This window comes from Gorilla gorilla, chromosome 3 (assembly GCF_029281585.2).
Source record: "Gorilla gorilla gorilla isolate KB3781 chromosome 3, NHGRI_mGorGor1-v2.1_pri, whole genome shotgun sequence".
In the NCBI taxonomy this organism is placed as follows: Eukaryota; Metazoa; Chordata; class Mammalia; order Primates; family Hominidae; genus Gorilla; species Gorilla gorilla.
The window spans coordinates 146,213,034-146,241,023 of NC_073227.2; the positions used below are offsets into that span (position 1 = coordinate 146,213,034).

Here is a 27,990-nt window from a genome sequence, read left to right on the forward strand (position 1 = left end):
ACCTGAGATTTAGATAAAACACATATTCTTGGGCCTTACCTCTGATCCTGGTGATGAGTATAGGATCTGCATTATCAGCCCAGCAGATTTTACATACCCTAAAATTGAAGAGCCACTGACTGAACCTTCAGGGTTAGTGTGTAGATTAAGATTAGCAACCAAAGCATTTAAGGCCTTGGCAAACTGAGCTAGCTCTGAAACTGATTTAATAAAATAACAACAACAAAACACAATTCTAGATGCAATACTGCCCATGTTTTTTGTGATAGGGGAGAAGGAAGACTCCAGTTAGGGCTGCTGTAGCAGAGTGCAGCAGTCTGCTGGGGTGGGACTGGAAAGAGCTCAGGATTTTATGTTCAGTCCGTTACTGCAAGAGCACCAGAGCTGTTGTAATGCCCAGCCCTGAATGTTTGTGGGATGAGCTCAAATGAACATAATTCTGAGGTTGTCTAGTTTGGTTGAGTGAATTTGCAGTAGGGGAGATGAAGAACAGCGCTCAAGCACTCAATGACCCTCTCAAGGTCATTCCTCTCTGGATACTTATAGTTACATGAACACTGCCTTTATAATACTCTAAAATGTCTACTGTATGAAGTAGCACATTTAAGTTGATTAATCCACAAAAAAGGAAAAAAATAACAAAATCATAAATCAAAAGGGGATCCTACTCATTCTAAACAACAATAAATATATAAATTCTGCTTTTCCTTTTGCTGTATCTGCAATGCAGGACAAAATAATTGGATAAAAAATTTATCCTATTTATACATACGTAATTAATTGAAAGCATATAATTATAATATATATGCTAGTATATTAGGGTTCTTCAGAGGGACACAACCAATAGGGTATATGTTTATATAAAAGGGAGTTTATTAGTGATAATTGGCTTACATGATTACTAGGTGAAGTCTTGTGATAGGCCATCTGCAAGCTGGGGGAAGAGAGAAACTGATAGTGGCTCAGTCCAAGTTCAAAAGCCTCAAAACCAGGGAAGCCAACAGTGCAGCCCTCAGTCTGAGGCTAAAGGTCTGAGAGCCTCCGGGAGGCTACTGGTGCAAGTCTCAGAGTCCAAAGGCCAAAGAACCTGGAGTCTGATGTCCAAGAGCAGGAGCAGAGGAAGCAAGCATCTGATACGGGAAGAGAGAGAACCAGAAGACTGAGCAAGCTGCTAATCCCCCTTCTTCTGCCTGCTTTGTTCTAGCCATGCTGGCAGTCATTGGATGGTGCCCACCTACATCAAGGTTGGGTCTTCCTCTCCAAGTCCACTGACTCAAATATCAATCTCCTCTGGCAACACCCTTACAGACACACCCAGAAACAGTATTTCCCCAGGCATCTAGGCATCCTTTAATCCAGTCCAGCTGACACCTAATATTAACCATGATAAGTTGACCTCTTGTCCACTGAGCACCCATACACATGCCCTCAAATCATACTTAATCTCCAAGTAAAGACAATAACAAAGTCATAATTCCATCTAACATAATACAACTATCCTTTGTACAACTGAAAATGCAGTAATCCTTAACCTAAATAGTATTATATAAAATTAAGAACACTTAAGTGCTGATATAAAGTCAATAAATCTTAGGTTACATGATTAAGAAATTAAAAAAAAACAAAGACTTTGCTTAATACAGTGGTATATATGCACAAATATATTCTTAACAAAATAAGGAGGAAATACTCATGACAAGTACAGTCCTCATGTCAGTAACTGGTCACGTGGTCATAGCTGGTATTGATAACTACCTTCTACTACTCATTTGCCTTCAGTAAGCATCTTAGTTGGTTGTTTTGTTATTTTTGTTTTGGTTTTGGTTTGTTTTACCTGATGGAGTGACCCAACCCTCAATTCCTGAAGGGTCTGGGCCATTTATATTCTGAGCCTGAATTAGGTTGTTGTAGTTTCCCATTGACTTTAATTACAGGGCCGGGTAATATTAAGGGAAGCCCTAAGGTATCTCCTGAATTCCAAACATATGATTCCTTATCTCCATTGTGGAGCAGTAGTCTGATTTCATTTTGAAATCAGGTCAATCAGTCCAGCCAACACTAACTCCGTTCTTAGCCTGTTGACTTAGAGACATGAGTCCAAAGTGGCCACATGGCAATCTTAACTTCCAATTCAATGGAGTCACTGTTGTGTCTCCTGGTGGCTGCATTCTTCCTTCTGGAACTCAGACCTCTAGGCCAGCAGAACATAACGTTATGGGAACAGGAAGCAAAAATTTTGCTAATGGGTCACTAGAGGTGATGGTGAGTGATAAGTGATACCACTTCTACTTCCACCCTTTTGATTCCCGGATCTGTGAATCCTGGCAATGAGAGAAAATCGTACCATATATTGGGTGCTGATTTGGAGCATATACAGTCATCTGGAGAACTTGGCCCCAGACCTGAAAACGGTTATCACCTAGTTGGTGTTGTAATTGTGACTTCGAAAGGCCATTCAATTGTTTTATCAAACCAGCTGCTTCAGGTTGACAGGGGACATGGTAAGGCAAGTGAATGCCATGGGCATGAGCCCACTGGCGCACTTCCTTGGTTGTGAAGTGAGTTCTTTGGTCAGAAGCAACACTGTGTGGGATACCATGACAGTAGATAAGGCATTCTGTGAGTTCACAGATGGCAGTCTTGGAAAATGTAATGTGGGCAGGAAAGACAAATGCACATCTGGAGAAAATGTCTATTCCAGTAAGAACAAACCACTGCCCTTTCCATGATGGAAGAGGCCCAAAGTAATAAATCTTCCACCAGGTAGTTGGCTGATCACCATGAGGAATGGTGCCATATTGAGGCTCAGTGTTGTTTGCTGCTGACAGATTGGAAACTCAGCAATTGCTGTAGCCAAGTCAGCCTTGGTGAGTGGAAGTCCACTTTACTGACCCCATGCATAAGCTCCATCCCTGACACCATGGCCACTTTTTCATGAGTCCATTGAGTGATGACATGGGTGGCTGGGGAAAGGGGCTGAGTGGTGTCCACGGAATGGGTCATCCTATCCACTTGATTATTAAAAATCTCCACTACTGAGGTCACCTTTGGTGAACATTCACAAGGAAGACAAATATACTTACATTCTTTAAACAGTTAGACAGGTTCATGCACATAGCTCTTCCCTAAATTTGTCACTGATTTTTCCAATCATGCTCCTTCCAAGTCCCTGACCATCCAGCCAAACCATTGGCTACCACCCATGAGTCAGTATATAATTGCACATCTGGCTATATCTCCTTCCAAGCAAAGTGCACAGCCAGGTACACTGCTTGCAGTTCTGCACACTGGAAAGATTTCCCTTTACTACTGTCCTTCAGGGGTGTCCCAGAAATGGTCTGTAGTGCTGCAGCTGTCCACTTTGGGGAGGTGCCTGCCTATCGTGCAGAACTGTCTGTAAACCAGGCCCTAGTCTTCTCTTTTCCTGTCAAATGATGATAAGGAACTCCCCAAGAGGCCAGGGTACAGGTTAGAATAGAGAAGGCAGGGCAGAAGGATTTGGGACTACGGGTATTTGGGCCACTTCCTCATATAACTTACTCTTGCCTTTAGGACACGCTCAAGATTGATAAGGTATATACCACTTCTATTTGATGATGAAAGGCTGCTGTGCATGCCCAACTTTATGGCTAGATGGGTCAGAAAACACCCAGTTTTGATAGGCAGCTCAGGTCACATGGTAACTCGGTGACCCATAGCCAAACATTCAGTTTTCACCAAGGCCCAATAGCAGGCCAAGAGCTATCTCTCAAAAGAGGAGTAGCTACATGCAGGAGATTGTCAGGCCTTGATTCAAAATCCTAAAGGCCTTCACTGTGATTAACCTATGGGGGCCTGGCAAAGGCTCCCATCAGCATTCTCATCTGGCTGACACCTTAAACACTATTGGATCTGCTGGATCATATGAACCAAGTGGCAGGGTAGCTTGTACAGCAGCCTAGACCTGTTGCAGAGCCTTCTCTTGTTTTGGGCCCCATTCAAAACAAGCAGCTTTATGGATCACTGGATAAATGGTCTGGTGTAATACCTTCAAATGAGGATGTGTTGCCTTTAAAATCCAAATAGGCCCACTAGGCATTATGCCTCTTTCTTGGTTGTAGGAGTGCCAGAAGCAAGAACTTATACTTCATCTTAGAAGAAATATCTAGACAGGCCCCGTACCACTAGACACCTAGAAATTTCACTGAGGTATAAGGCCTCTGAATTTAGTTCCGATTTATTTCCTACCCCAACATTCAAATCTTGCACCAGTAAATCAAGAGTGGTTGCCACTTCTCTCTTACTAGGTCCAATCAGAATGTCATCAATGTAATGGAACAGTGTGATATATTATGAAAAGGAAAAGTGACAAAGATCTCTGTGAAAAAGAGTATAACAAAAGAGTTGATATATGTCTGAGATAAGACAGTGAAGGTATATTGCTGGCGTTGCCAGCTGAAGGCAAATTGCTTCTGGTGGGCCTTACGGACAGGAATGGAGAAAAAGGCACTTGCCAGATCAATAGATGCATACCAGGTACCAGGAGATGTGTTCATTTGCTCAAGCAATGAAACCACATCTGGTATAGTGGCTGCAATTGGTGTCACCATTTGATTAACACTGTCATTTGTTAAGATCCATCTGTCTTCTGAATAGGCCAAATAGGAGAGTTGAACAGGGATGTGGTGAGGATGAGGATCACCACCCTTGCATCTTTCAAGTCCTTGATGCTGGCACTAATCTTTGCAACCCCTTCAGGGATGCAATATTGTTTTTTATTTACTATTTTCCTAGGTAGAGGAAGCTATAACAGCTTCAATTTGGCATATCCCATTATAATAGCCCTCACCCCATAGGTCAGGGAACTAATGTGGGGATTCTCCCAGTTGCTAAGTACGCCTATTCCAATTATGCATTCTGGCACAGAAGAAATGGCGGATGGGTTCAGGAACCTAATGGACCCACTGTAAGTCAGACCTGAGCTAAAACTCCATTAATTACCTGACCTCCATAAGCCCTCTATTCTAACCACCACAATGACATTTTAGGTCCCACAGAATCAATGTCAGTTCAGAGACAGTGTCCAGTAGTCCCTGAAAGGTCTAATTATTTCCCTTTCACCAATGCACAGTTACACTAGTAAAAGGCTGGAGGTCCCTTGAGGAAGGACTGAAGAAAGATTAACAGCAAAAACTTTTGGTAATATAGTGAGGCCCTTCCTCAAGAGGACTCAGCCTCCCCTTCATTCAAGGGGTTCTGGGTCTGTAAACTACCTCAAGTCTGGAAATTGATTGAGGGGTCATGATTCTCTGTTTTTGTAATTCCAGTTAGACTTCTGTTCACTTACTGGAAGTTTTCTGCTTATAGGGATCAAATAAGAATGTATGAGGCTTCCTGCCTATTTCACTTCTAGGAACACCACGATGAATTAGCCATTCCAGAGCTCTACACGAGTCAGAGTGTTTGAAATGCTTGTTTCCCAGTGCCGTAAAGAAACAGCACTTGAACATAAATTTAATTTACTCAGCAAGGCCATTTTTACTTCCTGCAGAAAGAGTACACTCGCCAGCAGTTTTGCCATGAGAGTACACCAAACAAAGGGGACAGGGTCATTTATAACCTGACGCGTCCACCCTATTGCTGTGTCCGGTTTCCATTGGCTGGAACGGTACCTCACATTCTGTATTTGTCCCGATTGCCTAGCAACTTAGAATTTTTTAAAAGAGGCAAAGGCAGAGGAGAAAAAAGGAAGGAGGAAGTAACTTGTGGAATGCTGAGAAAGGTAAAAACATCTTTAAATAAGGAAGAGGAACAGGCTATGGCCTAATGCTTGCTTGGACCAGTATAAGCATGCCAGGGCAAATATTCAGGCTAAATTGCAGGAGCTAAGAACGAAAGTACATTGATTTCTTTATCACGGCTAGCAGATATTTAAAAATGTTAGCATAGTTCTTTGAAAAAATTCTGCTCCTAAGAGAATTTACTACTTATTCCTAATTAAATGGAGGGGAAAGTCTTTGAAGAGGAACCTCTACTTTACTTTTTACAAGAGTATTCTGATTGTTGCTTTGCCTCGGCTGTCCATTACAATAATTGTGCCCACCTTACCTTTGATGTTTGAGTGCCTCCACTTGGCCTCTGTCACCTTAGGATCCAATTATTCTCATTGCATTTAGGTTTTCCAATTGAGTGACTGCAGTTCCCACTCTAAAATCAGGCGTACAAGAGAGCACACAACTCTTCAAGGATACTGGTGCTCCCCTCACAAAAGTATTTCACAAAGTATTGGTGAACGGTGTGTATTCTGAACCCTCCCAGTTGAGGTGAGTAGGTCTTTTAAGTGACAAATCCATTCTAGCATTCCAATCTCTATGCATTCCAATGCTATTCTAGCATTCCAATGTAGAGGAGTCCTTCCTCTACATTAAATCAAGGGAGATCAGTCCTTTCCAGCTTGCTCACGGTGGGCTATATTTTGATCCATGCTTCAATTAACCAAGTAAATGAACTATTGGGTCTTTTTCAATTCGTCATGTTGCAACATTAAATGTAGAATCTCTTCTTAGTGGTCCTTTATCACTAAATTCAGCCTGACCCAACTTTATGTTCCTACCTCCACTATCCCACACACTTACTATCCTTTCCCATAGCTGTCTCCTGGATTTCTGCTTATATACATCAGAAAACTTAAGTAGTTCTTTGGGAGTGTAGTTACACCTTCTAGTGGGTCACACTCTGTATCTCACCTCTAGGGGCATGCCAGGACTTGAATCTAGTTACAGATCTAGAAGCACAGTGGGGTCCTGGGGATGGGTCCTGAGGAGAATCAGAGTTGTTTTGCCTGGCAACTGCCTTAAGGGAGGCCATCATTGTTTCCTCAGGCAATGCAGGGTTAATCTCCTCAGACAAAGGCTGAAAGGCTCATACTACTGTGGGTGGGGGAGATTTTGCTACCAAGGAGGGGAGGTGGGGAGACGACTTCCTCTGCTCAGTGTCCCTCACTTCATCAGAGTCCTCCCACATGTTCTGATTCTAACTTACAGGGTTTTATTCTTTCCTAATCAATGCCCTCACTTTAACAGTAGACACCTCTTGAGGCTAAGAGTGCACCTTTTCTTGTAGGTTAGCCACTGGCATAATAAGAGCCTGTGTTTGATTTTCAGCAATTTCGGCCCTTTGTCTACTGAAGAGAAGATTTTCACCCAGGGCACACTTGGAAACTTTCAGGTTATGTATGTGCTTCTGGAGCCAGGAGCTAGAATCCCTGAACTCATCCCTTTTTTTCACCACTTTGTCCAGTAAACGTAGGAGCAATCAACTTCATTATATTCTTGGGTTCTCCACGAATGTTCAAAGGTATCCTTTATAGAATAACTAAACTCCTTGTCTCTCGGGAACAGTGAATCAGCGTATCAAATGCATTTATTTTTACTATCGGTGCTCTCCCTACTATTAGAAGTAGAGTTTTTAGCATTTTTAAGACTAATCACATTAGAGAAGCAACTTCAGAAACCCAAAACCAACTAAGGAAATTCATCCTTAAAATTCCGTTCATTTAAAATCACTCCTGGTACCAAAACCTGTATGATGGTTCTCCAGAGGGGCAGAACCAATAGGATATATGCATATATACAAGGGATTTTATTAGGGCTAAGTGGCTCACATGATTACTAGGTGAAATCTCCTGATAGGCTGTCGGCAAGCTGGGAATAGCCTGTAGTGTGGTTCAGTCCAAGTCCAAAAGCCTCAAAACCAGGGAAGCCAACAGTGCAGCCCTCAGTCTGAGCCCAAAGGCCTGAGAGCCTCCTCCACGCGGTTGCAGGTACAAGCCCTGGAGTCCAAAGTCCAAAGAACCTAGAGTCTGATGTCCAAGGGCAGGAGCAGAGGAAGCAAGTGTCTGGCACAACAAGAAAGAGAGAATCAGAAAACTGAGCCAACTGTTTATCTCCCTTCTTTTGCCGGCTTTGTTCTAGCCCCACTGGCAACTGTTGGATGGAGACTGCCCACATTGAGGGTGGGTCTTCCTCTCCCAGTCCACTGACTCCTCTAGCAACACCCTCACAGCCACGCCCAGAAAAAATGGTTCACCAGCCATTTAGGCATTCCTCAAATCCAGTCACGTTCACATCTAATATTAACTATCACAGATATCAAGGCTCATTTAAGAAAATGACCAAACTATACTATAAATATTCTACAAATTCCATAACTAAGTTTCTTTTTAAAAGAAAGTTATAGGAATTAGCCTCAAAGCAGTGTTTTATCTTGTTCTGGGTTAAGCAAATTGGCTCGTAGAAATGCATTTTTCCCAGGTGTCTGAGAATAACAGCAATGTGGTCTCAAGTTTAAAATAATTATCTGAACAACTCCATGGATATTGTTAATAATTTATCTTTTTATTGTTCTCTAGATGCAAAATATAAATGTGTTCTAAGACTGTGAAAATCAATTAAAATTTATTATGCAGGAGAAATGTGTATGAGGTATAAAAATGATTAAAGGGAATATTTATGGGGGGGTGATGTGAAAAGGCTCATCTCTTATTGTTCCCTACATAATACATACCTAGGGATTTATAATTGAGAATCAAATTACATGTTGGGGGTTAGGAAGCTCACATAGCTCTCTATATACTGGTTCAACAAGAATTTCTTCAATGAGTTTATAGAAAACTTGGGCCACATTTGGGGAAAACAAATTCCATGTATATATTGGAGCTAAAACAATGAAAGCCTAGTTGTTTGAGCTTGGTTAGGTGTTCCCCTTCAGCTTACAGGTTTGTTGAATCCAAATGTCTGTATTTTAGATAGCTTTGGGGTGTGAAGTGTATGTATGACTTGTCCATATGTATACCATTTACATAAACAATTCTCTTATTCACTGTACAGAAGGAGAGGTATATCGTCCCTTTAGGCAAATCGGTTATATTTAATGGTTCAAGAACAACGAAAGGCAGAAAATCTTTACCTAGAGAAATAAAGCCCTGATAGGGAAGAGTGAGTATGGCATTTCTTACAGGACTACTGGAATTAAGTTTGGAAGGAAAATAAAGAGAGGTGAATGAGCCCCCATTCTTTGTGAAATAATTAAATAGAATTAATTTTAAAAGGTAATGCTAAAAAATGTTGAAAATTAAATCAGGAGAATTTCCAAGGAACTCAGTAAAAATAAGCTCATCAGAGGGGAGAAAAAAAAAGAAAAACATAATAACACACCTTATATTACTACATATTACTGTTAATGTGTAAAATAATGTAAATTTATTTTTTCAGCACTATAAAGCCAGAAAAAAAGTTCTGGCAGCATAACTTACATACTAAGAGCTAAATAAGTCTTAGAATATTGCTATATTGAATCCTAACCTCACCATAGAATAGTTGTTTTGTAGGACTTACAGCTACATGGCTCATATATGCCAGCAATCAAAGGCTTATATTTACACTTGGTCAGTCTGTGAAATATTTTTGATAGGCCTATTTATGAGTTAGCACTGGTTATGATTTAGGTAGCCTACAACTCAGGTTTCATATTAGGTTTGACAATTTTTCCTTCATGTCACAAACTTTTCATGTTGAATGAAGCCTCATAAAATCATTGGCAGGGGGAGCATGTTCACATACATGCACACACACACATACTCACACACACACAGCCATAAAACAAAGCAAAACAAAACACTAGGTGCCTGCCTTGCTCTATTTCCCCGTGCTTTCTCCAAGAACACCAAATGTGGTCTTTAGTATCTGTAGGCTAAAAGATTATGAAACTGTGCTCCATCTACCCTCCACATCAATTTCTCAATTATATAGAGCACGCTGCAAGTAAAAAGATTTTTTGAAGTATCTTTTTATTTCAAAAGGCATCCTGTTAATCACATACACTCAGCAGATCTTTAACTTGGCCAACTTAATGTTCTTAAAGTTCTTCCTAAACTTTATCTGTAATATTGTAGAGTTGACAACCGCAGTGGTACTGTCACTAGGTAGGATCAAATTGCTACAGATGTTGACATACGATAATAGACTCTTAGGCAGTGAAGATACTTTAGGATACTTTCTCTCCCGTACCTCATTTTAGAGTTCAATAAACAGAGACAAAGAGAAGTGAACTGTCCACACAGCATGCAAGTAGCACCTCTAGTTCCTAATGTAGTCTAATGCCATTTTGCTTTTTTTAATTTTTGAAAAAACAAACACAATAATTATTACAAATAAGATGTATACAGGTACACTGAATAAAATTTTTACATTTTAAATACGTTGAACTTGAAAAAAAATTGGCATATTTGGGTCCCAGGGAGGTCTCATAAATGGAATACTTTTGAGAGACTTGATTTTATTTAACAAAGATGGAAAGACATGCCTCATACACATTAAAAATCTAAAATGTATCATTTACCAGACACCTACTAAGTCAAGCATTATGGAAAACACTGGGAATAGAAAAACAAAAAAGTCAAAGGTTTGGTCTAGAGAATAGTGCACTCTCGTATGACAGTATGTTGTCTCTACAATGCACAGGTTATTAAAGGAGGACCATCACAAGAAAGAAAATGTTCAATAAATATTTGACAGTTGGATTATTTTTATTAGCTAAATAAAATGGAGTTTTAAATTTAATACTTTGCATATTTTAACAATGAAATTAATTTTTATTGTCATAAATCTTGGGAGAATTCGTAAAAGTACTGTTTTCCTCACTGAGCTCTTTAAAGTTTGTAACATCTGAATCATTTTTTTGTCCTCTTACCAATGTTTTATTATACTTTTCCAAAAGGTTAAGTCATGACTTAGGTAAACATAAAGTGAATATCTTTCAATGATCTTTACTTAACTCATTAATTGAGAAGTAAAATAAAACTAGTTCAAAGAAGAATACTAGTGCAAGTGCAAGTATTTTTAAGCAACATAAAGGAGAGTCTAGGCAAGATTGCTGGGTTAAATACAAAATCAGTTAATGTCCAACAGGGCAATACACCATAATGTTTGAGGTTATCTTTTCCACAGGACAGAAACTATTGCAAACCTGTCAGAAGAAGAATATGCAAGTTGGCCTCTGCCCCTACAGATCTGTAGAATAGCCCAGTCAATCAAATGTCAATCAAAGGGGCAAGCCCATGGCTGCACTGGAAAAAGACCTAGTAATTAGTCTCTTTGGCCTAGTTGGAAGTTTGAGACATCTTTTATTCACACCAGTATGCCTTGATTATTAAGACACTCTCAAATAATTTCTCTTCTCTACATTCTACATCACTCACTTGCAGAATCTATTTGGCCTGAGTTAGTCTTATTATATTTTTTAAAGTAAGTCCATGAGCCAGTTGCTCAACTTGTATGGCAGAGAAAATAAAAAAGAAAACGTCTGAGTGGGAAGCTTTATTTACCTGGAGAACAAAACCTTCTGAAGTTTCTACTATCTAGAATAGGTTCAACCTACAGTTTGTTTAAATGCCTGTTTGAGGTCAAGAACATTTAAAGTACTCACACATTTTCAATGGGTACATGGAAGCATTAAATCTGGCTGTTTAAACACATTGAAAAAGCAGAAAACATGCGATTTCTGAGTCAGTTGATCTCGAGTGTCCCTAAAGAATTTAATAAGTCTGTTAAGCCCTCAAAAGCAATGCTTTTGGAAATGTTTTTACATTAGAGTTTTGCCTCAGGAGCATCTAATAATTTCCTTGTTTTTATAAGACATAAATATAGAGGTATTGTTGCTATTATTACACTAATTTTCATTCTCTGTTTCTATCACTGCTTTTGTGACAATAAGGGAAAAGAATGTCTGCAAACCTAGTTGGGGGAAATAAAAAATGGGTTTCAAACGCAGAGTATAGAAGAAAATCTGAAATTTTTGAAGTAATATGTGATAGAAATTCATTATTAAAATATTACTAAAATTATGCAACATGATAGCAAATGATACAGTCTGCTATAATATCATATGATTTGAAAATAGTATATGAAAATGTTTCAAAAAGCATAAGAACTGTAGCTATATATGTTTTTCCTTTGTTTGATAACCTCTTAATGTTAAATTGTACTGAAATTTTTTTGTGTGCAGTCTTTGACTTTTTATATTTTAAAAAGTTAATTAAATTTGCAGTTCTAATAAGACTGTTATCCAAGAAAAAAGATGATCGATGTTGAGCTTAGTTTTAAAATATCAACCTCATAAGCTATTGAATAATTTTCATAAGGAATATTTATTAATCTTCAAGATTTATTTTAATCTTTTCATTATTTAACAGAAGAAGCCATTTAGATTTTACAGAAATGTAGCTCCTCATATATTATATTGTTCCTATGAAGAATTAGATTGAATAAAGCTGCTTTGAATAAAGCTCGTATTACCAGGTATGTACTTCAATAATTTTTTAAATGGACTATTACGTTGACATATTTAGTTTCTGAACAAGATCTCAAATTTAAAAATTGTAGAAATCATGAAAAAATGTGTAGTCCAAAGTCATATAACAAAATTTTATAACAATTTTCTTTAGTTGTATTTTCATAAATAATTCAGATTTTCATTACTTTGTTATTACTGATGTTTCACAGAGCTACAACTGTGTGCTGCATGATCTAGAAAAAAATGCGCTAGCAACTAAAAACTTAACTGTGAAAAGTATTGCCTTTTTCTTTAAAATCTCTTAAAAATCTCACGTGATTTGCTAGTACTCTTTCTGATAATATAGAAAGCAAAATAATTCTGCTGTGAAAACAAGCAAAATTTTTTCTAATATACAACAGCTGAGTGCATCACTGTCTTTACAAAGAATCCACTCCTTCTCTAGTCACAGGTATTTTTTTAAATCAAGTTTCTATTATGGGTACAATGTGGTTTAGTGAAGGTTCTCTTTTCTTATAGAAGAAAAATTAGAAAAATGAAAAGGCAGCCGGAGCCTAAAATTGTTTTAGTTTATGTTATATTGTCCTTGAAAAGAAAGAAAAGAGGATAATTTAGCCAAAAACAACAAACATCCAGTTACCACAAATTCCAGCTTCTCAGGTTCAGGGTAAAGGAGACCAGTTGACTCAGGGATATCAAGGCTGCTGGTGAAATTAAATATAAAAATATACTGTCCTTTGAGTTTCCTTTAATAGATAGCATTTGGAGGGAATCTCTATGCTTGCTATTTAAGCCTTTTGTAAAACAATAGAAAGTAGTGGAGATGGTAGAATCACATTTTCTAAAGTACACATTCACTCATTCAGAACCTCAACAAAGAGAATAAACTCTGGCTGCTAAGAGAAAAATAGAAGTAACAGTTTCCTGAGAATTGTTAAGCCAACACACTATTAAATATACCACCTAACATTGTTCTTTTCCTCTCTCTTTTCACTCTTGCAGCTACCACATGTGATGGAAAGAATCCAAGTTAAACACTCTCACCAGAGCATGCTCCAAGACAGATGACTGAGCCCCAGGCTTGGCCAATACAATGCACTTCTATTCTCTATTTATTTTTGTAGTTCAAAGACCTGGCAGTAACCCACTTGATGCCTGCCATAAGGACCAGTACACTCCTGATTACTGCCCAGCGATTTTATATCTGTATGCCAGCTACTCAGACCACGTATAAAGACTAGGGGGATTTTTTGAAAGGAAAAGAAACCCCAGCTTCCACTTATACTTTGAAATTTCAGATGATATACTGCCAACTTACAGACCTTGCTTTAATCAGCAGCCACATGAAAAGGCTGTTTCTATTTACTCTAGGTCATTTAGGAAACAAGCAATAAGTAGGCCGTGCAAAATTTCAGCTTCTCTTAAAGTTGGCATGTTTTCCTCAAATAGAGAGTTGAATCTTGATTTCATTTTCTGAGTAGAAATATTTACAATCCTGTCATACATGAAGTTTAGCCTTCCTTCTGTCTAACAACAAATAGGCTTTTTAAAGAATGCTTAGTGTTAAACTGGAGGCTGTTTTGTAAAGGTGGGTCTGTATAGATTTGAATAATGACTACGCTGCTTTACTGCTCTAGTTAAAATTTCATCAAATACTAACTTTAGCTGGAAGAAGATAATTTAAGCCCATCCTATTTTAGTTTTAAATTGTGTATATATAAAAAGGTAATCTTGCAGAACATAAAGTAACAACTACAATATTCAGAAATTCATTAATATTAGAAAGATAAAAAATGATTAGGGTACCAATATGTTCTTTGGTCCATAATGAATTTCTTTTTTCTTGGTTGTTCATACTATTTTGATTATCGGTGTAATGAAGAGATTTTGTGTAGTCCTTAATATTGTGACAAAGTATCATATTTGTATTATTAATTTTTAAAAAATATTTTCTTCCTTTATTATGTAGAGTCAATATTACACCATTTTCCGCTGTAAACTTGCAACTTTGTATCTGACACTTCACACTTCACAATTATACAAGCCTTACAACAATACAATTTCACTGATACCCTCACCATCTGCTATGGACTAAATTGCATCCACCCAAATATTCATATATTGAAGCCCTACCCTAAATGTGACTGTTTAGAGATTGGGCCTACACAAAGGTAGTTAAGATTAAATAAGGTAATAAGGATAGGGCCCTGATCCCATAGATTAGTGTCCTTATAAGAGGAGAGAACAGAGGAATGTGGGCTCTCTCACCCTTACTCTTGCTGTCTCTTTTTATTCTCTGTCTCTGCCGTGTGAGGACACAGAGGGAAGACATCTGTCCAAAAGCCAGGAAGAGAGCCCACATCAGAACCAAAACGGGCCAGCATTTGGTGCCTTGACTTAAACTTCTCAGCCTCCAGAACTGGGAGAAAATGAATTTCTGTTATACCAATCTATGGTATTTTGTTATGGCAGCTGGAGCTAACTGAAATGCTATTTTTCATCTTTTGTGCTACTGTTGTAATATTTTAAGTTTTATTATAACTATATAACTACATTTAACAATTTTTGTTTTATTTTTCTTATTTGTTTTAAACAGTCTGTTTTTTTTTTTTTAAGGGAAATCGGGACATTTAACAAAACCCTTTTATGCTTACTGTCCCCTCTCCTGCCCCTTGTTTTTAACCATTTCTAGTATCTTCATTCCTAATAATAGAGCCAAGTTTCCATCTGATGTCATTTCCTGTCAGTGTAATGAACATTCTTTAGCATTTCTTTTAGCACAAGTCTACTTGCAATATTTTCAGTTACTACTTATCTGAGAATGTTTTCATTTCATTCTTGTTTCTAAAGAATATTTTCACTGGAAATAGAATTCTAGGAAGATTGGTTTTTAAGCATTTTAAATAAATCTTTCTATAGCTCTAGGCCTCCATGGTTTCAGATGAGAAATTAGCCATAATCTATATCATGTTTTCTGTGTAAGTACTACATCTATTTTTTTCTTGAGCTAATGTCATTATTTTCTCTTGATCATTTTTAGCCTGAAGCTGAGTTCTCTTGAATCTATCAATGGATAGTAAATATTAATTATTAAATCTGGAAAAAGTATTGCCATTATATCTTCAAATGTTTACTGGTCATATTCTTATTGTCTTCTTTTTCTGGGATCCTAATTACACACATAAGATTGTTTGACAGTGACTCTTAGTTCTCTGAGGCTCTGATAATTTATCTTATTTTTTTTCCCTTTTTTCATATTGATTAATTTCTATTATTTAGTTTGCTGACCCCTTTTTCCTATCATCCTCAATCTGCTATTAATCCCATCAGAATTTTTTTTCATTTTAGACATTGTAATTTTTAGTTTCAGAATTTCCATATGGTTCTGCTTCTTTTTTCCCCATAGTTTTCATTTCTCTAACCAAGCTTCTCTATATCTTTAGATAAACCCCATTTTCCTTCAAATCCATGAAAATATTTATATTAGCTTTAAAAAGTCTTGATCTGCTAAATCCAATATCTGGGCCATCTTGAGGTCAGTTTCTATTCATTGTATTTTTTTTTCTTAACTGTGGGTCATATTTCCTTTTTTAAAAATGTCTAGTAAATTTAGGTTTAACACTGAACTTTGTGGATATTATGTTATATACACTCCTGATTCTGGTACATACTTCTGAAGAGTTTTTCTTTTAATTCTAGTAGGGAGTGCAATTACTAACTGATAACCTTAAAGTTTTTGTTTTCACTTTGTTAACATGTCTCTGTGGAAAGACTGTTTTCCAAGACTCCTTTATTTGTTGGAATTCAATCTCCAAACCCTGACTTTCATCTAAAGATATCACTGAGGCTTGGTTTTAGGCTTTAGAAGGTTGCATTTTCAGTGGATTTTACTCTAGCGCAGAGTCCTAAATCCAAAGACATGACTTTTCTGGAGTGCGCTTATGGATGCTTATGGTATTTAGAAGTGTGTGGACTGGAATTCCAAAGTCTCCCAGTGTGGTTCTACCTACAGTGTCTTAGATCTGTTCTTAAACGCACAGCAGCTTCTCTCAAGTTAATCACTGTATAGTTTCTTTTCATACACGTGTAGTCCAGCCCTTAGCCAAGAACTTACATTGGATCCTAAATTAGTCGTCTTTCTCCCTCTCCAGACAGCTTCCCCCTCTTTGTTGTTTCAGCTCCCTGCAGTGAAAAAAAAAAAGAATTGTATCCAAGCAGAGACATGAAAGCTAAAATCTTCATATAAAACCAGTTTACTAGCATGAGATAAAGAATTAAGTCATATTCCTTTTAATCTTCAATGAGGTTACTTCATTCACATTGTTCTCATAATATAAATATCTTTCTTTTTTACCTGGCAATTTTGCCTCCTGGGAAAACTCTAAATATTGCTGGAGGTTACTCAACCCAAGAGGTTAAGCCTTTGTACTTTCATCTCTAGGAAATAAAAAAAAAAGGAATGCTTTCTTTGGAAGTCATGGGTCTCTTACTGCTCTTTCGTTTGGTCTGCATGGTATTGTTGGTCATACTAACACCAGATGTTATCATCTTTGTTGAGGCTTGTTTAGGTAGAATTATCTCAGGGGAAATTGGTTAGAGGGAAGATGAAGAACTCAGCTGCTCTCTTTGGAGATGGGTGATGATACCACTGCTTCGAGCCTGGCTGCTGACTCCACCAAGTACTATGGGCTGAGGAGTAGTCAGCAGTGTAGTTCATCCCAGCCTGCCTTTCTGAGACCACTCAGACAGTGGTCTACTCTCATCATCAAATTGTGTTGTCCACTTAACTGTACATCCTGGAGTAGATCTGAGGCCTGAGGAATTTCTTTCTGTCTCTATTCTTAAATTCTAATTTTTTTCTTTAATGACATTGCATACCTTATCATCAGAGATATCCTAAAAAAGTTACTAAATAATCTCATTCTGGCATACTTTCCTAATTTTAGCTGCTCATTCTGATCCACAGATACAAATGATGTTCAGATATTTGGAAAACTATCTGCGGTTATCAAACATCCTGACTTTACGCTGATCACTCCCTTTTCTGAGATTCATGCATTCAACCCACGTTGACATCTAGTCATGCCTCTCTGTCTGTCTCTGTCCTTCTCTTTCCAGCACCAGTGTAAATAAGAATCTGAAGCCCATAACCACACATTTGAGATATGCTCCCTTTTTTGATTGCCCTCACTATTTATTCCCTTTCTCTTGGTCAATTTTAATTCTGCAGGGAATAGGATGGTTCCCTTCCCAGGTGCTCCCTTTAAGGCTAAATCACGAAATCTCCTAAATGCTGGAAATGTTGCCTTGTCATGTTTTAAAGCTGAGTCTACAATAGCAAAAACAGTAATCTTTAAGTTCTACCTAACTGACCTGGTGTCTGTATTTTTCTGTCTTATATCTGAAATCAGGTTACTCAGAAAAGGAACCTATGGGCCAGGCATGGTGGCTCATGTCCGTAATCCTAGCACTTTCGGAGGAGCCCAAGGTGGGTGGATCATCTGAGGTCAGGAGTTCGAGACCAGCCTGGCCAACATGGTGAAACCCCGTCTCTACTAAAAATACAAAAAAAATGAGCTGGGTGCGGTGGTGTGCACCTGTAGTCCCAGCTACTTGGGAGGCTGAGGTAGGAGAATTGCTTGAACCCGGAGGTGGAGGTTGCAGTGAGCGGAGATTGCACCACTGCACTCCAGCCTGGATGACAGAGAGAGACTCTGTCTCAAAATAAATAAAAAAATAAAAATAAAAAAGAGGAACCTATGTAGAAAAGCTTTATTAGCTGATGTGCTAATAAAGCAAACAAATAACAAACAACAAATCCTGGAACTTTTACCACTATCTACACTCTAGACCCATTACTTTCATCATTCAAGTAAAGATAAGAGTCAGGTAGGCAGCAAGACGGTTGTGCAGGTGGTGCCCTTCAAAACCCCAAGTAACAAATTTGCATTGCAACCTCTCTGAATAGTGCCTTCAGAATCTTGGTGTGCACAAGCTGCACAGACATATGTGCAGCCCCACTAGGCAGGGTTATGTTTTTCTCTTCAAAACTGCATTGTATGTTTCTTTAACATGATTTCTCTAATGTAAAGCTACTCATGACAGTTGGTGATATCAACAAATGGGCACGAGAAGGTAACTGCAGGTCATAACTCTACCACAATTCACAGTTGTGAGTTGGAGTGTTCTTGCAAATGCTTTCTAGCAAGTCTATGGCCTGATTGTTGGAACTTGAAATGAATTTTCTCTTAAAAACTGTACTATAATGGTGATCAGGATTCCTATTCACCAAGGCCAATAAATCTATAATCTATAATTTAACCTAAGTAGAAAAATAATAATGATTTTAATTAAGAAACAAATCATCATTTATTTCATTATGGTGCCTGGCTCATGTTTGGTACACAGGAATGGGTAGATAAATTAACAAATGTGCTTACAACATTGCTTCTGTGGAAACATGTTTAAAATTCTGATTCAGGTCATAGTTACCTTCAGACACTTGTATCCTCTATACATCCTTTCATCTATAGCTCCAATCCCAGCAGCTGGATCAATATTCTATCCCTTTCTAGACATCAGTGGAAGAAGATATAAGGTATAGAGATTTCTAGCTCCTCAGTCCCTACAGAGGCCTGCAGATAATATGGGAGAAGCAACCTGATGGAAGGTTATCTGTGATGGCAGTGTCTTGGGAGACAGAGTGGATTGGGAAAGCTGTGGAAGAGGGGCAGGAGCTGTAGCTCTCCACAGTGACTACACAGAGCTTCTTCCTGTGGTGTTGTGGGAGGGCAGCTCCTTTAGCTGCAGTATTTCCAATTCATAGTCACAGTGATGCCAGAGGAACATGGCTGCTCCTTGGGGGGCAATGGGAAAATGACCTCAGGTATGCATACTCCCTAAGTGGCATAATATTGTACATCTTCAGAAGGAATGACATTCTCAGACTGGACCCAGATGAATACTCCAATGGAGCAAGTCTTTGAAGACAGATGTAACTGCAGGTAGAAATTGATCTGGCAGTCAGGATAGAGCATTTAAAACAACTGGCAACAGAATGTGGCATCAGAGAGGCATGAACAAGGGATTTTCACAGTGTTGACTAGAGATTTAGGACTATGTGATATTAAAATTATACAGAGAAGAGAAGAGGGAGAGAAGAAACAGACAGCGTTCTTATATTCGATTTGCTGATTACCAGGTGTCAATCACAGGGGCAGGCAAAGCCCTGGTGCCCCAGATATATAAAATAATTGACATTAGACAAAGAAATAGAGTGTGCCTACCACACCTTGGGGAAAATACAAGGACTAGGAATATAGTAGAAATCTCTTTGCAGAACTGGGTCAAAAAATTAGAGTCAGATAAGTTTTATTTTTCCTAAAAAATTAGAGCTCTTTTACTTAATATACAAGATCAAGGTGGGTGCCAGAGACTTCAGAGACTAAATCTGTTCTTGGGAGCACATTTCAAGTTTGAGAAAACAAAGGTCTGAAGATGCTCAAGCCAGTGAGCTAAACAATCCAGGGAAGGACTGACTGTGTCATGCCATCTATAAAGCAGATTGACTTAATTTTCATTTTCTTCCGATTTCATCTCAGTTTCTTTTTTTTTTTTTGATATTAATGTATTTCTGTGCTTCAAACCACTCTTTAATTTTATGGCCTATAGGCTGCATTTCTTAAGCTCTGTTCACATGTAAATGGGATGTTTTGCTGTCCCTATCTTTTGATCCTGTGTAGGTGTGTCTACATTCTATCCTAGTATATGTTGTCTGTCTTTCTGTTTCTGTCTTCGATTTTTAGGCTTTCAAATAGCAGTTCTGTTTATCTTTGCCCAATATCTGATGTAGCACTTTGCACTGTTAGAGAGAGTATATTCTAAGTAGAATTTCATATTGGTAAATATGAACTAAAAGACAAAAAGAGTATTTAGCTTGATTCCAAGGGCCACCCTGAATAAACCACGAAAATCACCAAAGTCTATTTTGAAATGGCAATTAATAGCACTTATGAAAAACTCTAAAGTGATGATACGTAATTCTTTAATAGAGTTTGGCAATCATATACGGTTTTGGATTTATCAGAGTAGAATTATTGATAAGAGTATATAAAGCATTTTTCTTTGAATTTCATAATAAATTAAGCCTTTCATGATTAATCTGAAAGGAGAGTAAATCCAAGTTCAGGAATAGAGATGAACTACATCCTGAACATGTTGAAAACTCAAGACACATGCATCTCAATATTCATGGTTACTTTGAAGAGAAACTGTAAAGAAAACTAAATGGTAAACAGTCACAGTCAGTGTATTCTGTAGGTCTCAGGTGTGTCAACAGTTTTCTTATGGTAACTGAAGGCATTAAATTAAAAATCAAAACCATTTTTAATATGTTTCTGCTGTTGTAAAGATTTGTTGACTATTAATGAAATAAGAAAAAGTCAATTAAAAATCAAATATAATAGGTGAATTGAGGAAAAAATCATCCTAATCATTTATATTTGATAATATTCTAGTAAATTTACATAATTTACTATATGTCAATCAATTTTCAAGAAAACAAAAATACAAATTTCATATTTGAACTAAGGAAACAATCAATGGATTTAATGCAATCTCAGAATAATCTAGAAAGTGAAGAAACATATAAAGGAGTCATTCTACTTTCTGAAACTCACCATATTATGTATAGAATGGAAGTATACAATTCCACCTGTAAATTATTATTGCCAAATTCCAAACCAGAATATGATCAAGCCTCCAGATCTAACTACCAATTTATCAGAAATATATAAAACAGAATACAAGTTAAGTGTTACCAAAGGGATACAATTAGAAAATTTCATATTCTGGGAAATTATATAGGACAAATAGCCTGGTTCCTCAGCAAATAAACATTAAGAAAAAAACGTTTAGAGGAGGGAGGTTTAGAAATTATAAGAGAAGTTTCATTTTAACCAACCGTAGCATATGGATCTTATTTGTATCTTGGTTCTAGTAAACATTCTATAAAAATATTTGAGACCCTCAGGGAATTTGAACACTAATTGATTACATCATAAAATTAAGCATTATTTTTAAGTTAAATATTATCATAGAAATATGGTTATGTTTCAATATGAATGCTAATTATTTAGAGAGACACACTGAAATTTTAAAAATAAAATAATTTTCAAAACAAACCAGAAGTAGCAGGAATTAGCAAGAGCTGTAGGCAAATTAGTCATGAGTTGATAAGGACAGATGGTCCATGGGTTTTTTTATTATCATAGTTTCTACATTTGTATATATTTAAAATTTTCCATATAAAGCAATTGAAAAGATAGCAGTCCCAGAAATTATATTTACTAAATATTTATTGCTCAGCATAAAAGCATAATTAATCATTTTCAGATTAACTATATGTATTTATATATGTATATATGTTTATATATATGTGTGTGTATATATAACCAGCTTACTAAACTTACCCTCTAAATCTAATAATTTCTCTATAAATTCATTTTAGGTTTTCCCTTAATAACACCTGTCATGATCTCTGTTTGCAACTGTCCTCTAAAATAGCGGTGCTAATCATTAAGATTATCATTAAATGCTTGCTTAAGATGGTAATAATAAGAGATTTAATACAATAGGGTTCCTATTTCTAAATTTAAGAAAATTATTTCGATAGCCACTCCCCAGTTTTATCCAATTTAGTACAATTTAACATAATAAGCCAGGTTATGCTTATTCATGAATATGTTGAGTTTTCCTTTAGGTTAGTACACGTGATCCTTAAATATTTAATGGAAAATAAAACCTACGTCTTCCCTGTGAGAGGCACTGTCAATGTCAATCACATCTGTTAACTCTTGTTTTAGGATATAGGAAAAAATTAACTATGAAATTATATATATGTGTATAATTTATATATATATAATTACACAAAATAATGTATTTAAAATCAGTTCGAAAACTACCTGTACAGAATGTGCCTTGATAAGACACAAACACATACCGAAACCAATAAAGACCAATAATTTTGATGAAAAGCTGTAGCCTCAGAAATAGATTTATATCATATGATGCTCACGGAAGTTTCTCTGAGATTTACTTTGGTAATCAATCAACACTGAACTCTGTCAAAAACTTTTCTCCTAATAAATGTAGGGGGAAAAAAAGAAATTAGTCTTATAGTGAGGAAGACTGTATAGTGAACTAACAACACAGAGCAGAGGCTCTGGAGGCAGATGAACTGAGTCTGTTCTTATTAGTAAGTGAGACAAGCTGCTTAACATCTTAGTGCCTTGGTCACTCCTGTCTAAAATTCAAATGATAATAGTTCATAAACTCAGCAGATTGAATAAATGAGTTACTACTACTTATTAAATTACAATAATGCCAGCAAAAAGCAAATGTGCAATAGGTCATTGGCATTATTATTATTAAATAAGTTATTAGAGTCATAAAAATGAAGTTAACTCATAGAAATCTTTAGCTTTAGGTTTTCATTCATATACCAAGATGAGAATATTAGACATATGTTGCTTATTTCTATTTATGCATTGATTTAAAAAATAGTCATTAAGTGCCTACTGTGTGCTAAGGATTGTGAGAATAAAATTGTCTCCTGTCCACAAGATGCTTTTGGACATAGAAAGTACTGTAGACACCTAAGTGTCCCAGGAGGTATGAAAGAAGCATGCAGAGGTTACAGTAGAAGAGCAGAGAAAAGGGTGGGTAGTTTGATCTGAGGAGTGTGACAGAAAAGCTCAAGGAAAGAGGACAATATTCTAAACTCTCCAGTAGGGTAATTGAAGATTTGTTCACTAGATAGCCAGTACCCAGGAGAGTACAAGACTTCTAGGCAGCAGGAAAAGCTGGCAGAGAGACACAAAGATCTGAAACAGCCTCCGGGCATGATGCATTCCTTTATTTCTTCGTTCATTCAGCAAATGGTTTTTGAATGCCAGACCCTGCAGATGTTGTACTGAACAAAACAGAAAACATAACTGTTTTTGTAAAATTTATATGTTAGAAAAAGAAAATAAATAAACTAATAAATATAATATCTCAAGTAGTGATTAATTCTGTTTAAAAAAAACAAAGCAGAGTATGAGGATAGAGAGGGCCTGGGGAAGGAGAACCTTTTTAGAAAGCCAGTCCATTAATAACATTTGAGTAAAGACCTGGGAGAAGTGAGAAACCGAGTAGGGTGGAATAACTTTTCAAGTAGAAGAAATAGCAAGGGCAAACACTCTGAGGCAGGAACTAATTCGTTTGAGAAACAGCAAAGAGGCCAGTATGGCTGACATGCGGTGATTCAGAGGGAGAGAGTTAAGGCCCGAAATCAGAATGAAGGGAGGTGAAAAAAACAACATATGGCCTTTCAGGGCATGGTAAGAACTTCAGATTTTATGTTGACTAGATAATTTTGAATAAAGATAAACTTTTAAGTTTTAAAGAAATCTAGATGATGTATGATATGATTGTGGAAGGCAAGAATGGAAACAGGGAAACAAGACGTGGAGTTTTCACAGTGATCTACATGACAGATATTGATGCATAGAACCGGGGTAGTAGCATTTAAAAGTGAGAGTCCGGCCGGGCGCAGTGGCTCACGCCTGTAATCCCAGCACTTTGGGAGACCGAGACGGGCGGATCACGAGGTCAGGAGATCGAGACCATCCTGGCTAACACGGTGAAACCCCCGTTTCTACTAAAAATAAAAAAAAATTAGCCGGGCGTGGTGGTGGGCGCCTGTAGTCCAGGCTGCTGGGGAGGCTGAGGCAGGAGAATGGCGTAAACCCGGGAGGAGGAGCTTGCAGTGAGCCGAGATCGTGCCACTGCACTCCAGCTTGGGCGACAGAGCGAGAATCCGTCTCAAAAAAAAAAAAAAAAAAAAAAAAGTGAGAGTCCATCGGATTCTGAATGCATTTTGAAGGTAGTATCAACATGATTGGGTAACTAATCTAAAGAAGAAAGACAGAATTCAAAACCGATTCCAAATTTTAGGGCCTGAGAAATGGAAATATGGTATTCCCATTTACTAGGATAACAGGATTGCTACTGAGAAACTATGTTTCTCCTGGACATGTTAAATTCAGGATGCCTCAGTACATGTCAGTAGGGATGAAGCATGCCCTAGTACCTGCAAGATGATTGATATCACTGGAGCATCAGACTCAACGGAGGCACAGTGATAATCTTGAGAAATTATGGCGAATTCCTTGTCTGTTCTTTGCAAGAGATGCCATGTTTGTATTAGAAAAAAAAACAAAACTTTCAATACTTCCAACAGCAAGACTATCTACATTTTCTTTTCATTTTTCATTTCCAAAAAAAGTAATAATTGGAAAAAATGCTTTATTTTTTATTCTACTATTGACATGAGTTCAATAAGAAATATCGTATATTTTAATATTTATTTTCAAATGTTTTCCTTATAAAAAATCAACATTTGGGCCAGGCGCGGTAGCTCATGCCTGTAATCCCAGCACTTTGGGGGGCCGAGGCAGGCAGTTCATGAGGTCAGGAGATCAAGACCATCCTGACCAACATGGTGAAACCTTGTCTCTACTAAAAATACAAAAATTAGCCAGGCATGGTGGTGTTTGCTTACAATTCCAGCTACTTGGGAGGCTGAGTCAGGAGGATCACTTGAACCCAGAAGGCAGAGGTTGCAGTGAGCTGAGATTGCACCACTGCACTCCAGCCTGGGTGACAGAGTGAGACTCCATCTAAAAAAAAAATAATAATAATAATAACAATCAACATTTAGATATAATTGTTATTAGTGATAAACCCCTATAATTATAATTTTTTAAAAATGATAAACCCCTCTATTAATTATATAGGGGTGTATTATTTTGAATAATATTATTTTATAATTTTGAGTAATATTGATTTAACCAATAGTCATTAATTGCCTACTACGTGCCAAGAATTGTGCTTTGGGGGTGCAAGTGTGAATAAAATCATCCCCTGTTCAGGGGTTTATTATTTTGAGTAATAAAATAGGTGTTTATTAATTTATTATTTTAAGTAATTTACACATGAAAGACAACTCTCATTTTTAAAAAAGATAGTCACAGAAAATCTCAAGATTCTATTTATTTTTCTTGATAATTGTGTGTAAATCTGAGACATACCTGATATATCAGAATTTCAGACACAGCTGTTTGGAAAAAATATTAATGAAGTGTCTTACTTCGCTAGTTATCAATAATAGAAAAAAGTATAAATTTTGCAACTGCTAAACATTGTTTTGAGTGAAGGAGTATAAATATCATTAACAATTTTATGCAGCTGCTTTCTTTAGTGAATTCTAGCATGAGTTATAGTTTAAAAAACAATGAGGTGGGCCGGGCACGGTGGCTCATGCCTGTAATCCCAGCACTTTGGGAGGCTGAGGTGGTGGATCACCTGAGGTCAGGCGTTCAAAACCAGTCTGGCCAACATGGTGAAACCCTGTCTCTACTAAAATTACAAAAATTAGCCAGTCATGGAGGGGGTTGCCTGTAATCCCAGCTACTTGGGAGCCTGAGAGAGGAGAATCCCTTGAACGCAGGAGGTGGAGGTGGCAGTGAGCCGAGACCACGCCATTGCACTCCAGCCTGGGCAACAAGAGCAAAACTCCATCCCCCACCCCAAAATAAATAAAAAAATAATAATAAAAGAAACGAGGTGAACAAAAATGGCAAGTGAGTATAGTAATGGATATATATCATAAAATATTGCAAATATTCACATTTGAAACGAGTACATTTGGAAAACTTATAGCATGTAATTGGAATATAATTATGAACAAACATTGAAGAGATGATTATACTCTAAAAAGAAGTGAAGTTTTTTTATGGTTTTGTAAATATGAATTTTATCTTCTTTTGTTGAAAAATTAGCCAGTAGTTACAGTTTGTCTGTGACAATTTTTGTTTTGCCTATAGATCAGTTTTAAATTTGTCATTTATCCCTGCTCAAACATGATTATAAATAATGTAATATAATTTTATAATATTAGTAAAACCATATAAAATACTACATTTCTCCAAATGACGTTTTGATAAGAGTTCTTATGACTTCTCTAGTAGATCTGTGTTCAGAAATAAACTCAAAACTGGTAGGCCTTAATTCTTTCCAGGCTGCCTGTGAATTTAATGCTGGTTCAATGGGAAATAGATTAAAATTTATGTGGCAATACCATTAGCACTTTTGAGAATACCAGACTGCTTATATTTTAAGAGTGTAAAGCATAACAGAAATAAAAGACAGAGAAAGAAAGAAACAAAAATGAGCTTTCATTCCTCTTTCTCATTTTGAAAACAATTTTAAAGAATCATGTCTTTGATTTACAAATATTCTGTATATACATTAGATGATAGTACTTTGAGTAATGGAGTGTTATAAACAAATAAGTGGTCATTTTATTAAACTCTGAAGAAACCTAACAGTTATCAGTGGATGAAGACTGCTAACTATTTCTTTTTACCCATTCTCTTCATTTTCCTCTTTGTAGTGAAACCCTTGAATTTTTGCTGGGCCTATGTTGATCCAATGAGGGGCTATATTTTCTCATCTGACTTGTAGGCAGATGTGGCCTTTGTGTGTATGTTTAAGCTGATAATATCAGGAAAAAATGTTGTGAGCAACTTCAATGTGTTATCAGTTTAAAAACAAAGCTGTTCTCACTGGATTGCTCTTTTCCTTTCCCACTGCTTGAGGAATGGCAAGGCCCAAAGCAACACTGGAAATCTGGTATGAAGATGGCACAATTGTTCCCTCAGAAGGGCCTGCTCAATTTAGACTATTATATTAGAGTGAAATATCTTTCTGTCATATGTGAGTAGAGTATTCTGGAATCTCCTTGTTATAGCAGCTTAACTTATTTTCAACCTAATAGAGTACTCAAATGTTATTAATAGTGGACAAAAATCTTTACAAATATTGGCCAGGCCTGGTGGCTCACGCCGGTAATCCCAGCATTTTGGGAGGCTGATGCAGGAAGATCACTTGAGGCCAGGAGTTCGAGACCAGCCTGGCCAACATAGCAAAACCCCATCTCTATTAAAAAATATGAAAATTAGCTGGGTGTGGTGGTGCATGCCTATAATCCCAGCTACTCTAGAGACTGAGACAGGAGAATCACTTGAACCTGGGAGGTGGAGGTTGTAAGGAGCCAAGATCGTGCCACTGCACTCTAGCCTGGGTAACAGAGCAGGACTGCCTCAAAAAAACAAAACAAAACAAAACAAAACAAAAAAACTTTACAAATATTTAGTGTACATGGCATAAAATCATACAAATATCTTGAAAGTTGCTGAACTCCCTATTTGCATAATGCTAAAGCTTTGTCTACGTTGCAGGTATGTAAAAGAAGGCGAGAAATGAAAAGGAAAGAAAAATGAAAATAATGGGGAAATAAAGAATCTAATTAGAAAGAAAAAAAGAGCTAAAGGATATATAATTTTGAAATTTCAGCAATAAGAGAAGATAATATAAAATTGTTATGTGACCAGAAATAGTTCAAATAAAACTTATTTTAATCAAAAGTCTTTCATATACACCTAAGATCCTTTATCATCTTTTCTGCAATATAAGCAGAAAATTACTCCCGTGTAATCCAGAGGGGGAAAAAACCCACTGTACTTCAACAAATGAGCAAATTTATAGCTACTGAAG

General features: G+C 37.0%; 1 long non-coding RNA gene across 1 annotated transcript; it reads left to right on the top strand.

The window, feature by feature from the left end:
• The first annotated feature begins 5,713 nt into the window (after window positions 1-5,713).
• LOC129532970 (uncharacterized) lies at window positions 5,714-27,728 on the top strand. Its single transcript, XR_008678958.2, has 7 exons — window positions 5,714-5,761; window positions 6,156-6,302; window positions 7,143-7,335; window positions 12,230-12,335; window positions 13,333-13,918; window positions 17,742-17,818; window positions 27,675-27,728. It is a non-coding gene; the product is annotated as an uncharacterized lncRNA (long non-coding RNA).
• The last annotated feature ends 262 nt before the right edge of the window (window positions 27,729-27,990 follow it).